The sequence below is a fragment of the Bubalus kerabau genome, chromosome 12 (assembly GCF_029407905.1).
Source record: "Bubalus kerabau isolate K-KA32 ecotype Philippines breed swamp buffalo chromosome 12, PCC_UOA_SB_1v2, whole genome shotgun sequence".
NCBI lineage: Eukaryota > Metazoa > Chordata > Mammalia > Artiodactyla > Bovidae > Bubalus > Bubalus kerabau.
Genome location: NC_073635.1, coordinates 59,043,590 through 59,054,931, shown reverse-complemented (window position 1 = coordinate 59,054,931; position 11,342 = coordinate 59,043,590). Strand labels below are relative to the sequence as shown.

General features: G+C 35.8%; 1 long non-coding RNA gene across 1 annotated transcript in view; it reads right to left on the bottom strand.

The window, feature by feature from the left end:
• Positions 1 to 9,366: 9,366 nt before the first annotated feature.
• LOC129624607 (uncharacterized) overlaps positions 9,367 to 11,342 on the bottom strand; it is a 63,792-nt gene continuing 61,816 nt past the window's right edge. The window contains exon 3 of the long non-coding RNA XR_008701060.1: positions 9,367 to 10,405. This is a non-coding gene — a long non-coding RNA (uncharacterized LOC129624607). The remainder of the gene's footprint in view (positions 10,406 to 11,342) is intronic.

The window sequence follows — 11,342 nt, the reverse complement described above, 5'->3', positions numbered from 1 at the left end:
CAAACTCGGCACAGAAGCTAAAGAACTGAGGCTATGAAATAAGGGCTTCCTCTTATCAGAAAGCTCCTCTCCATCCAATGCTTAGGCTCTTTTAACAGAGTCATATGGCTGCTCTACATAAGAAAAAAGGATGAGTTTTCAATACCTAAAACTATGAAGGAAAAGGTATGTATAGTGCTAGGAGAAATACCAAATGCATTACATTTGCCATGCAATTCATTCTAAATAACAGTGCACTTCAAAAATGACATCCAAAATTATATTCCCCAAAGCTACAGTGCCTGCAAAAGTCTTTATAAATGTACAACATCAGAGTACAACATTTTAAACCAATTATTTCATTAACTGCATTGCTATTATATGTAGGACAGATTTTCTTTTCTAAGTGAACAGAGATGCAGATCAGTTTTTGTAATAATAGAGGCAGAGCATGAATAAGAGCTTTATGTACCAGTAGATCTGAAAGTGTTAGCAAACTAAAAGGCAAATTAGAAGCTGAAGGTGATGTCAGATTACAGTGTCAATTAAGGAGAAGGAATCTGGATGCTTTTATCATCACCATATTACCTGTCAAGGCCAAAATGGGAAGCTAAGATTCAGTTTATTTTTACATAAACTGTAAAACATTAAATAATATTCTGACCTTTCCAGTTTTACGATATGGAGATTACAGTTTGGCTGTAAGGTATAATTTTCATGGTCTTGATATTTATAGCAAAATAGTTTTTAAAGGCACAGAGCACACAGAATAAGTTCACAAGCAATATTTAAATTTTACTTTAAAGCCTAAGTACTTGATATAGAATATTTTCCCCTTAATATTACCATTCTATCTAAGCCATGGTAGTTTCTTCTTGCAGTATATCTATACTCAGTTTTGGCATGTGAAGGAAAGTAGATATACATTAACTCATTGTTTGACAAATTCAGCAGCTATTATATAAAGTAGAATCCTGATTAAAGCAATGACCAACTTTGCCCAGGAATAGAGTCAATATTATTATTAAACAATGAAAAGTATTAGGATGGGGAACACATGTATACCTGTGGCGGATTCATTTTGATATTTGGCAAAACTAATACAGTTATGTAAAGTTTAAAAATAAAATAAAATTTAAAAAAAAAAGTATTAGCAAAGCTTGGGAAACATTATTTTTATGAAATCTTGATAAATGACTTATCATATAAAGGTGAAATGAATAAAAGAATCACTAAAAAACAACAGTCTACTGAATAACAAGAAGAAAACAAAGTTGCGAGTAGAGATTGGTTTCCTAGTTTTGATAACAAATGTACTATTGTCCTTCACTCTCACAAAACTCAACTGATAAAAATCCTAACTAAAGAATAATTGCTTTCTCTATGGGAATTAACAAAAACTTCTACAAATGAAAATTTCCTCTATTACAGTTGAATACAATTCAATGGCATCACAAGGGAAGGAACAGATAACACATTTCATCTATCTGCATAGAGATGAGCCATTCCCTTCTCCAAGGATCTTCCCAGGGATTGAATCTAGGTCTCCTGCATTGCAGGCAGATTCTTTACTGTCTGAACCACCAAGGAGGACCCAGGGATGATGGGCAAATAATTTAACAGTATTTCTTTGCCTATTCACCTGGAAATGATAAATCATGTTTAAAGCATTCTAATAAGAATTAAAAATAACATGTACAATTCACAACATAAATTGTAATATATGTTTTTCAAATGCTAACTTATTTTCCTTATTCATATTCTTTATAACAGCTACATTTGACTCTTTTTTAGCTAGTTCCATAAACTAGGAGGTAAGCAGTATTTTTTTTAATTTTATATTTTAATTGTAGGATAATTACAATATTGTGATGGCTTTTGCCATACATCAACACGCATCAGCCATAGGTATACATATATCTCCTCCTCCTTGTACTCCCCTCCCACTTCCATCTCCCTTCGACCCCTCTAGGCTGTCACAGAGCACTGGCTTATTTCTCTGAATAAACTTCTCAATTTGAGCAACTATTTTTTTCCACAAACATCCAACTTCAAACAAAGATGTTGGAAAAAATATTCTTCCATTCTTTTGTAATATGTCTTCTGGTTTGTTAAAATATGATTCACAGTGTATGTTTTAGGATCTAACTTCTTGAGAAGAAATCTATTAGAAAATATTTTTAGAACTTTTATTTTTCTTTAAGGAGTGACTTTTGTTTCCAAACTGGGTTAAATTCTGAGCAAAATCACAAAAGAAAACAGTGATGACAAGCTCAAATCATACTTTTCCCCCCAATCTCTTTTCCAATATTGTCAAGTAAGTAATAGTATTTTGAAAAAACATGTACACAACATATATTTTGTCACTGTCCTTACTCTACCATTTTATAACTAAAGTCAACTGTGACACCTTGCAGTTTCAAGTGAAAAAAACTGAATCTATCAAACTTTCTCATAATGGAGTTTTTTTTCATATAAATTGTCTTTATTTTATTATTATTACTTTACAATATTGTATTGGTTTTGCCATACATCAACATGCATCCACCATGGGTGTACATGTGTTCCCCATCCTGAACCCCCCTCCCACCTCCCTCCCCATACAATACCTCTGGGTCATCCCAGTGCACCATCCCCAAGCTTCCTGTATCCTGCATCAAACCTGGACTGGGGATTCATTTCTTATATGATATTATATATGTTTTAATGCCATTCTCCCAAGTCATCCCCCCCTCCCTCTCCCACAGAGTCCAAAAGACTGTTCTATACATGTGTCTCTTTTGCTGTCTCACATACAGGGTTGTCGTTACCAGCTTTCTAAATTCCATATATATGCGTTAGTATACTGTATTGGTGTTTTTCTTTATGGCTTACTTCACTCTGTATAATCGGCTCCAGTTTCATCCACCTCATTAGAACTGATTCAAATGTATTCTTTTTAATGGCTGAGTAATACTCTATTGTGTATATGTACCCCAGCTTTCTTATCCATTCATCTGCTGATGGACATCTAGGTTGCTTCCATGTCCTGGCTATTATAAACAGTGCTGCGATGAGCATTGGGGTACACGTGTCTCTTTCAATTTTGGTTTCCTCGGTGTGTATGCCCAGCAGTGGGATTGCTGGATCATAAGGCAGTTCTATTTCCAGTTTTTTAAGGAATCTCCACACTGTTCTCCACAGTGGCTGTACTAGTTTGCATTCCCACCAACAGTGTAAGACGGTTCCCTTTTCTCCACACCCTCTCCAGCATTTCTTGCTTGTAGACTTTTGGATTGCAGCCATTCTGACTGGTGTGAAATGGTACCTCATTGTGGTTTTGATTTGCATTTCTCTTATAATGAGTGATGTTGAGCATCTTTTCATGTGTTTGTTAGCCATCTGTATGTCTTCTTTGGAGAAATGTCTATTTAGTTCTTTGGCCCATTTTTCGATTGGGTCACTTATTTTTCTGGAATTGAGCTCAGGACTTGCTTGTATATTTTTGAGATTAGTTCTTGGTCAGTTGCTTCATTTGCTATTATTTTCTCCCATTCTGAAGGCTGTCTTTTCACTTTGCTTATAGTTTCTTTTGTTGTGCAGAAGCTTTTAATTTTAATTAGATCCCATTTGTTTATTTTTGCTTTTATTTCCAATATTCTGGGAGGTGGGTCATAGAGGATCCTGCTGTGATGTATATCGGAGAGTGTCTTGCCTAAGTTCTCCTCTAACAGTTTTATAGTTTCTGGTCTTATGTTTAGATCTTTAATTCATTTTGAGTTTATTTTTGTGTATGGTGTTAGAAAGTGTTCTAGTTTCATTCTTTTACAAGTGGTTGACCAGTTTTCCCAGCACCACTTGTTAAAGAGATTGTCTTTTCTCCATTGTATATCCTTGCCTCCTTTGTCAAAGATAAGGTGTCCATAGGTGCGTGGGTTTATCTCTGGGCTTTCTATTTTGTTCCATTGATCTATAGTTCTGTCTTTGTGCCAGTACCATACTCAAACACATATTTGTTTTTAATTTTAAAAACTTACTTTAACTGAAAATAACTTGAAACAAGTTTTCCTTCAAATAGTTTATCTTGTAATAATACAGGTAATAGTAATGATGTGTGAATTGAATAAAAAATAAAAAACCCTATGATATAACAGTGCAAATCAATCTCATTAGGAAAATGTACAAAGAATGAAATATTACAGACTGCATTCTTTATAAACACCTAAATGTATAACCTTTATTCTGTTTGGATTAATACATCTGTTTACACTCAGAGAGTAGTTAATTAAAGGGCCTACCACAAACACCTTTCCATTTTCTAATGATTGAAATTATTTTTAGTGAACACTCGGGAAAAAGTCTATGTGAACGTCTCCTAAGTCTAGCAGCTCCAACTTCTGTGGCAGAGAGGCTGTGTCTTATGAGCCACAGCATCAATTTTTATACATCCTTAAGCCATTTCTTAGGATTAACCCAAGAACTATTCTCAGATGACCCTTCTGAACTTCCAGATCATGACATTAAGAAACAGTGACAGCCTGAGGGTTGCATCTGCAGTTTCCTTCCTCCAGATAATGTAGACTATGAAGTCTGCTGCAGGGAAGGGATGCCTAACTTCCATTTTCTGACTGCCTAAAATTATTTTTTTTTTTCCTGAGAAATGATTCTAATAAGTCATCCACAGTCAAACCTATTTAAGAAGACCCCACAGCAGGTGAAATATATAAAGAAGATTATTCTCCTCAAAATATAAATATGGTGTCTTAAAAGCAGTATTTTTAGATAGGAAACTATAAAGAAACAGAAGCAGGAAGAGAAAAAAAAAAACATATTGGGCCTCAGTGCCAAAGGTAAATATACCTTTTATGAAAATCCACCTGAATATAAGAGCTGTTTCACTTCATTATTTCCTCTGCTTTCTGACAAATGAATCTCTGTTTATCAGTATCCTGCAGTCATTGCTGCCACAAATATATTTTTTTTTTAAAAAGAGTAAAATAATATTTTTAAAAATGGAGTTTCTGTACTAATTTTAGAACATGTGAGTCAATCGGTATTATTTGCATGTAGTTGCATTCAGCAGACAGTATCTTACTTGCTTTGCTGGAAATATGTACAATTTTCACCTGAAATAGAAGCACGCAGACTTCTTGTCAGAATTAGGACAAGATAGTTTACATTTCCTAACCAGGTTAAAATAAATTCATATATATTTGCAAACACTGCTTCAGACTTATTATAATAGTATTACATTGTCAGTGAGGCTGATAAATAGCATAGCAATTGCTACACTACTCATAATAGTTTATACTTATGTTCAGGGATAAAAATTATAATAGAGAAAAATGTTTTATTTACCAGAATATATGTCCATTTGAATTGCAATTTCACAATAAAAACATTACTTAAAATTATTTTTAGCCCAGTGTTTGGTAATAGGTAGATTTTAAATACCAGGGGCTTCCCTGGTAGCTCAGCTGGTAAAGAATCCACCTGCAATGCAGGAGACCTGGGTTCAATTCCTGGGTCAGGAAGATCCCCTGAAGAAGGGATAAGTTACCCACTCCAGTATTCTTGGGTTTCGCTGGTGACTCAGATGGTAAAGAATCTGCGTGCAATGAGGGAGACCTGTGTTTGGTCACTGTGTTGGAAAGATCCTCTGGAGGAGGGCATGGCAACCCACTCAAGTATTCTTGCCTGGAGATCCCCCATGGACAGAGGAGCCTGGAGGGCTACAGTCTGTGGGGTCACAAAGAGTTGAACAAGCTGAGCAACTAAGCACACACAGGTTTTATATATAGAAGCTTCGATAAAGTCTTTAAGAATTTCTGATTTAGGTATTTCAACTGTAGAGCACAGATTCATTCATTTCTGTTGAACAAGCATTTCTTGAAAGCTCAGGCCTGGTGCTCCATACTAAGAATACAAAATTGGAAGTAGAAATTCTGGACTTTAAGAAATGAACTATCTAACAGAAAATAAAGCAAATAAAAGAGATCATTATAATACTGTATAATAAGTCCTATAATAAACGTATGCAAAGTATATGATCAGAAACCACAAAGGTAGGCGTTGAGTCATGAAGAGGCTGCAAAGAGAATGCTACCAGTGTTAAGTCACAGAGATGTCTGATAAAGTAGACATATTTTACCACTTTTAAAAGGTCATATATAATATTGTATAATATAAATATGGTAGATTATAGGAAAATGTGTTAAGGCAGGGAGTATATTTTGTTGTTGGAACGAGGCAAATTCACTCCTATACTACATTAAGAGTTAATATATTTTTCTCTACATTGCATAGAATAGCTGCTGACTGCTGTGGAATCTCACATGAACAGGCAGATATTCTGTGTAAACCTGAAAATTTATGGTCACCAATCTCAGCTTGGCCTTCAGTAACCCTTTAATATCTATCTTCATCTGTCCAGGCTGCTCTACCAAATACACCATAAACTGGACGGCCTATAAATTATAAGCAATTATTTCTCAAAGTGCTAGAAGTTAGGAAGCTCAGGATTATGGTACCCGCATGTTCAGAGTCTGGTGAGGGCCCGCTTGCACATTGACGGCCATCTTTTCACTTTAATCTCACATGGCAGAAGAGACAGGGTTTCTCTCTGGGGTTTCTTTCATAAGAACGCCTATTCCATTCATGAGAATTCTGCCTTCATGACCTAGTCACCTCCTAAGGATCCCACCTCCTAAGACTATCACACTGTGCAATAGGTTTCAACACACAAATGGAGAGGAAGGGAGGCTGGGGGAGAGGCATGGTGAGGTATGCAGGGCATAAACACTCAGTCCATTATAGTATATTATCACAGTTTTCTCATTAGCTTTCTCAAATAAAATCTACAACAGCATTTTCAAATTTAATCCATTCTTAGTGCTTGACATTTTATCATATTTCACTAAAATAAATAAAATATATAAAGCAAAGAAACTTCCAATTACCTTTGCAGCATCTGCTAGCTTTAATTTACACACACTTCCATCAAAATTGTGTCCCTCTTCCTAACCAGGGATTCTTTCATTTTTGCCCTGAGTCCCAATCTCTTTTCTTATTCCCTTTACTTCCAGTTTCTCTGGTCTATTGATTGTTACCATTTTTGTATGTCATTATCTGTTCTTATGAATTTTATTCTTATATTCATTTATATTTATAGTCATTCTTATATTAATTTATATTTAATTTAGTGACTTCTAACAACTGTTTGCTTTCCTCCCCTTCATGGCTATATGCAATATGTCCTGACGACTATAATCCTTATTTCTACCTCCTCGTCTTTCAGTAACTGCCAATTCACTCAGTCCAGCATCTACTCTCCTCTCCCTTCTGACAGAGAACTCTGAGTTAGTTTAGTAAGAATTGTGATTCAATGAAAACATTTGTTCTTCACAATATTTGATAAGTATCCAGATTGTCATGAACTCAGCTGAATAAATATTTGTTAGTCTTTTCTAATAAATGAAGTTTTATATTAAAAAAATTTCTATAGAAAGTAATAGCATACCATTCTTCTCTGGTGGCTCAGACGGTAAAGAGTTTGCCTGTAATACGAGAGACCCAGGGTTCAATCCCTGGGTTGGGAAGATCCCCTGAAGAAGGAAATGGCAACCCACTCCAGTATTCTTGCCTGGAAAGAACAAAGGAAGGTCCCAAGAACCTCGCTCATGGATTGGAGCCCATCTCAGTTTTGAAGCCGGAAGGAAAGGACAGATTATTAAAGTGACCTCAGGCTTTGTAGGGAGGGTGGGGGCAGTGAGGCTGTAGAACTGAAAGAGGGTTAAAGGGTGGAGGCTAAGTGAATAGGTTCTGTTGTGGAGAAACCTCTGCATTCCATCATCACATTCTATCTTGAGGCAGAAGTCTGAGGGGTTTTCTCCAGTGCGGTGTTGTCAGATCAAGTTATATATAACTTCAATCTTAGCATTGGGTTTAGCCAAAGTTTCTTCAGGTTTTTCCATAACATTTTATGGAGAAACCTGAACAAATTTTTTGGTCATCCAAATACTTAATTTGTGTTACTTCCATTCTGAGATTTCCCTGGGCCTTCCACGTGGAACTATGCATTCTGGAATGTTTCTTATGATGGTTCAATGGGATTGTTGGGGGAATGTGTAATTTCCTTGGTCTGTCTCATTGCAACAAAAATTCCTTCTTTCAGAAGGAAATGGACAGAAGTTTCTGGGTCGCACCTAATTGCAAACTCCCTTCTTCATGTTTGCCTTTAAAAAATTATTTCTACACCTCTGCCACTTCTCCCCATTCTCCTTCCTTGATTTGTAATATTAACCATAACTTCAGGTTCTCAGTTTACACTCAAATTCCTTTGCTTTCACATTAGTCAATCACTGAGTCTAATGAATCCTGTCTCAAAAATATTTCTTCAGTACAGATTTCTCTACTTCAGGGCCAGCACCTGATGTAAGCCACTAGGATTCCTTGGTTTCCTGCAGTATCTTTCCAGTGGGTCTGTCCACACTCACTCTTGCTTACTTCCAAATGATTCCCCACAAAATTTCCAGAAAGCCTTTGAACACATGAATCTGCTCTTATTTTCTTGCATAAGCTATTTCAATGGCTTTCCTTGTCAAATATCCTTAATTCCACTCTGGAACAAAAGATTGTATAAGAACACCACATTCTCCCTTACATTTTGGCCTTCATTACAGTCTCTTCATTACAGATTATGAGTTTCTCATACTTCCTAAGTTACCAGGGAATCATTTCCTCACCTTTTTTTTTCTTTTTAATATCCTTGCCACACAAGTTTCTTTCACCTTGGATAATTTCTATATATCTTTTTATAAATGAACTTAACTATCAGATATTTGTGGATACCTTCTCTGAACCCAAATTATGTTTCCATGGTGTCTGCATGTGTATAGATGTGTTTTTGTGGGTGTGTGTGTGTGTTCTTCCTGTATCCTACTTTTTAATGGTGCTTATCTACTATATGTATAATTAATTTTTAATGTCTATCTTACAATGTTTTATCAAATAATTTTATATTGTTTTTTATCTTATATTGTTTTTATCTTTATATTGTTTTTTTATCAAACAATATTTTATATTGGCAAGGGAGTGTGTCTCCCTTAATTTCATTTTGTGCCATCAAGAGCCTGAATCATAGCAGGCTTCTCCCTTTTTCTCTTTTCCTTTCCTTTCCTCCTTAACAATATCATTTGGACCTAAAGAAATACATGTTACTTTAAGGTACATAAGGAATCTGGAGTTTGAGAATAAATATCAAAAATCCAGACAGTAACAATTGACAAGTGACCGAACGATGAAATATGTGATTAAATTGAAAGAGAAGTAAAAGCAAAGAGAGAGATCTACTAATCAAAGAAAAGTATCAACAATCTTTTTAGAAATTAACATTCTGAAAAATCCACATGGGTTAAAACTTTTCATTTATTGCTGCCAACTAAAAATTATCCCTCTCTGTCTGCCTCTATAAGGATGAAGTCACTAGCAACTGCAGCTGTTGATTTTCTACAACCCTTGAAAGGAGTTCAGGGTGCAGATCAGGAATGAGACACTGTGAACTCTAGAAAAAAACTGGCAGAACAGGCCTTAAGGTAGTTAGATATTTTCAGAAGATTTTATGAGCTCAATTTCTTGCATTTTCTAATATTAAAATCATTAACATTAGTATTATTAAATTATTAACAAATCATACTATTAACAAACCATTAACATGAGCATTAAAAATCAACTGAGACGTCTGTTCCTCATGACTAGCAGAAAACTTTTACCAAAATACGTGCTGAATTGCATGTATTCCCCCTTCATCAAAATCACATATATGCAAAATCACACATATATACTCCCCCAACCCTTGGGAGCAGTTCCTCAGAGGTATCTATGAGGCTGTCTCCCAGGCTATAGTACTCATTTGGCCCCCAATATAAAAATATAAAACTTAACTTGGAACTCTCATGTTGTGCTTTAAGTCTACATTGCTGAAAAAGATACATTTTGAAGTATTACTTACTCTTCCAATACTCACACACAATACTTGCTTTAAAGTCATCATTGCCCCTTATGCTCCTTCCCACATGTGAATGGCTTTTTAACTAATTAAAACTGTGGTAGAGGTTTGTTTTGTTTTCTGACTTTTTTGTGTGACCTTAGCATAAACATTAGGAGAAGGCAATGGCACCCCACTCCAGTACTCTTGCCTGGAAAATCCCATGGACGGAGGAGCCTGGTGGGCTGCAGTCAATGGGGTTGCTAGGAGTCGGACACGACTGAGCGACTTCACTTTCACTTTTCACTTTCATGCATTGGAGAAGGAAATGGCAATCCACTCCGGTGTTCTTGCCTGGAGAATCCCGGGGACGGGGGGCCTGGTGGGCTGCCGTCCATGGGGTCGCACAGAGTTGGACACGACTGAAGTGACTTAGCAGCAGCAGCATAAACATTTTGCTACCTAGTGTTAATAATAACCATTTTAGTAAGGGTATACTATTCCCCTGAATTAATGTTCTACAGTTTACTGTTCCCTGATTCCTAGCTATTTTTCTTTCAAATTTTCCCTATTAAAAATAAGTCTACTGTAATAGCTGGCTTAATGGGTATATATTTTTCAAAGTCTTTAACATTCCCCTAGGTTCATCTTCCAAGAGAGATATTAATGAATCTTAAGGTATGAACATTATCATGGATCTAAATATAAACTTCAAATGCTTTATGTGAATCTTTCTAAAGCCATTGTTTAAACTTGGAATAAACATAGAATATAGATGACACAAAAGTGTGTCAAACCTGATGACACATATACAAGTAGAGAAAATAGGAATTCAAGTCAAATTGAGTACTTGGCCTAGAAACCTAGGCTCTGTAAATTAACGAACTTCCTTCCTTTATCTTCCCTTCCCCCATCCCTCACTCCCTCTTTGTTTCTTTTTTCATCTGCTATTATTGTTGACAGTCTGCAAAGGCATCCTAATCTATTTGAAATTAGCTTTCCAAAAGGCAAAATTGCTGTTTGAGAAGATAACATTCAAAACTATCCCTGTGCATCAGATAGTCTATTGTGAGACAGACTGAATTATGCATTGAGTTGCCAGGGACTGAATAATACTATTTCAAAAACTTTTTTTTTTTCTTTTCCCCTCCAATACTTTTAAAAATAGGCGCTGATAAGTAGGAAGAATTTAAGATTTCCTCTCTCTTATTTCACCCTTTGTTTCCCTCTCGTCTTCTTTCTTACTACATTCCCTTTTTTCCCCTCAGTTTTTTGTGTGTGTGTGTTAGTCTTTCAATTGTGCCCGACTCTTTGTGACCTCATGGACTATAGCCCACCAGGCTCCTATGTCCATGGAATTCTCTAGGCAAGAATACTGGAGTGGGTTGTCATTTCCTTC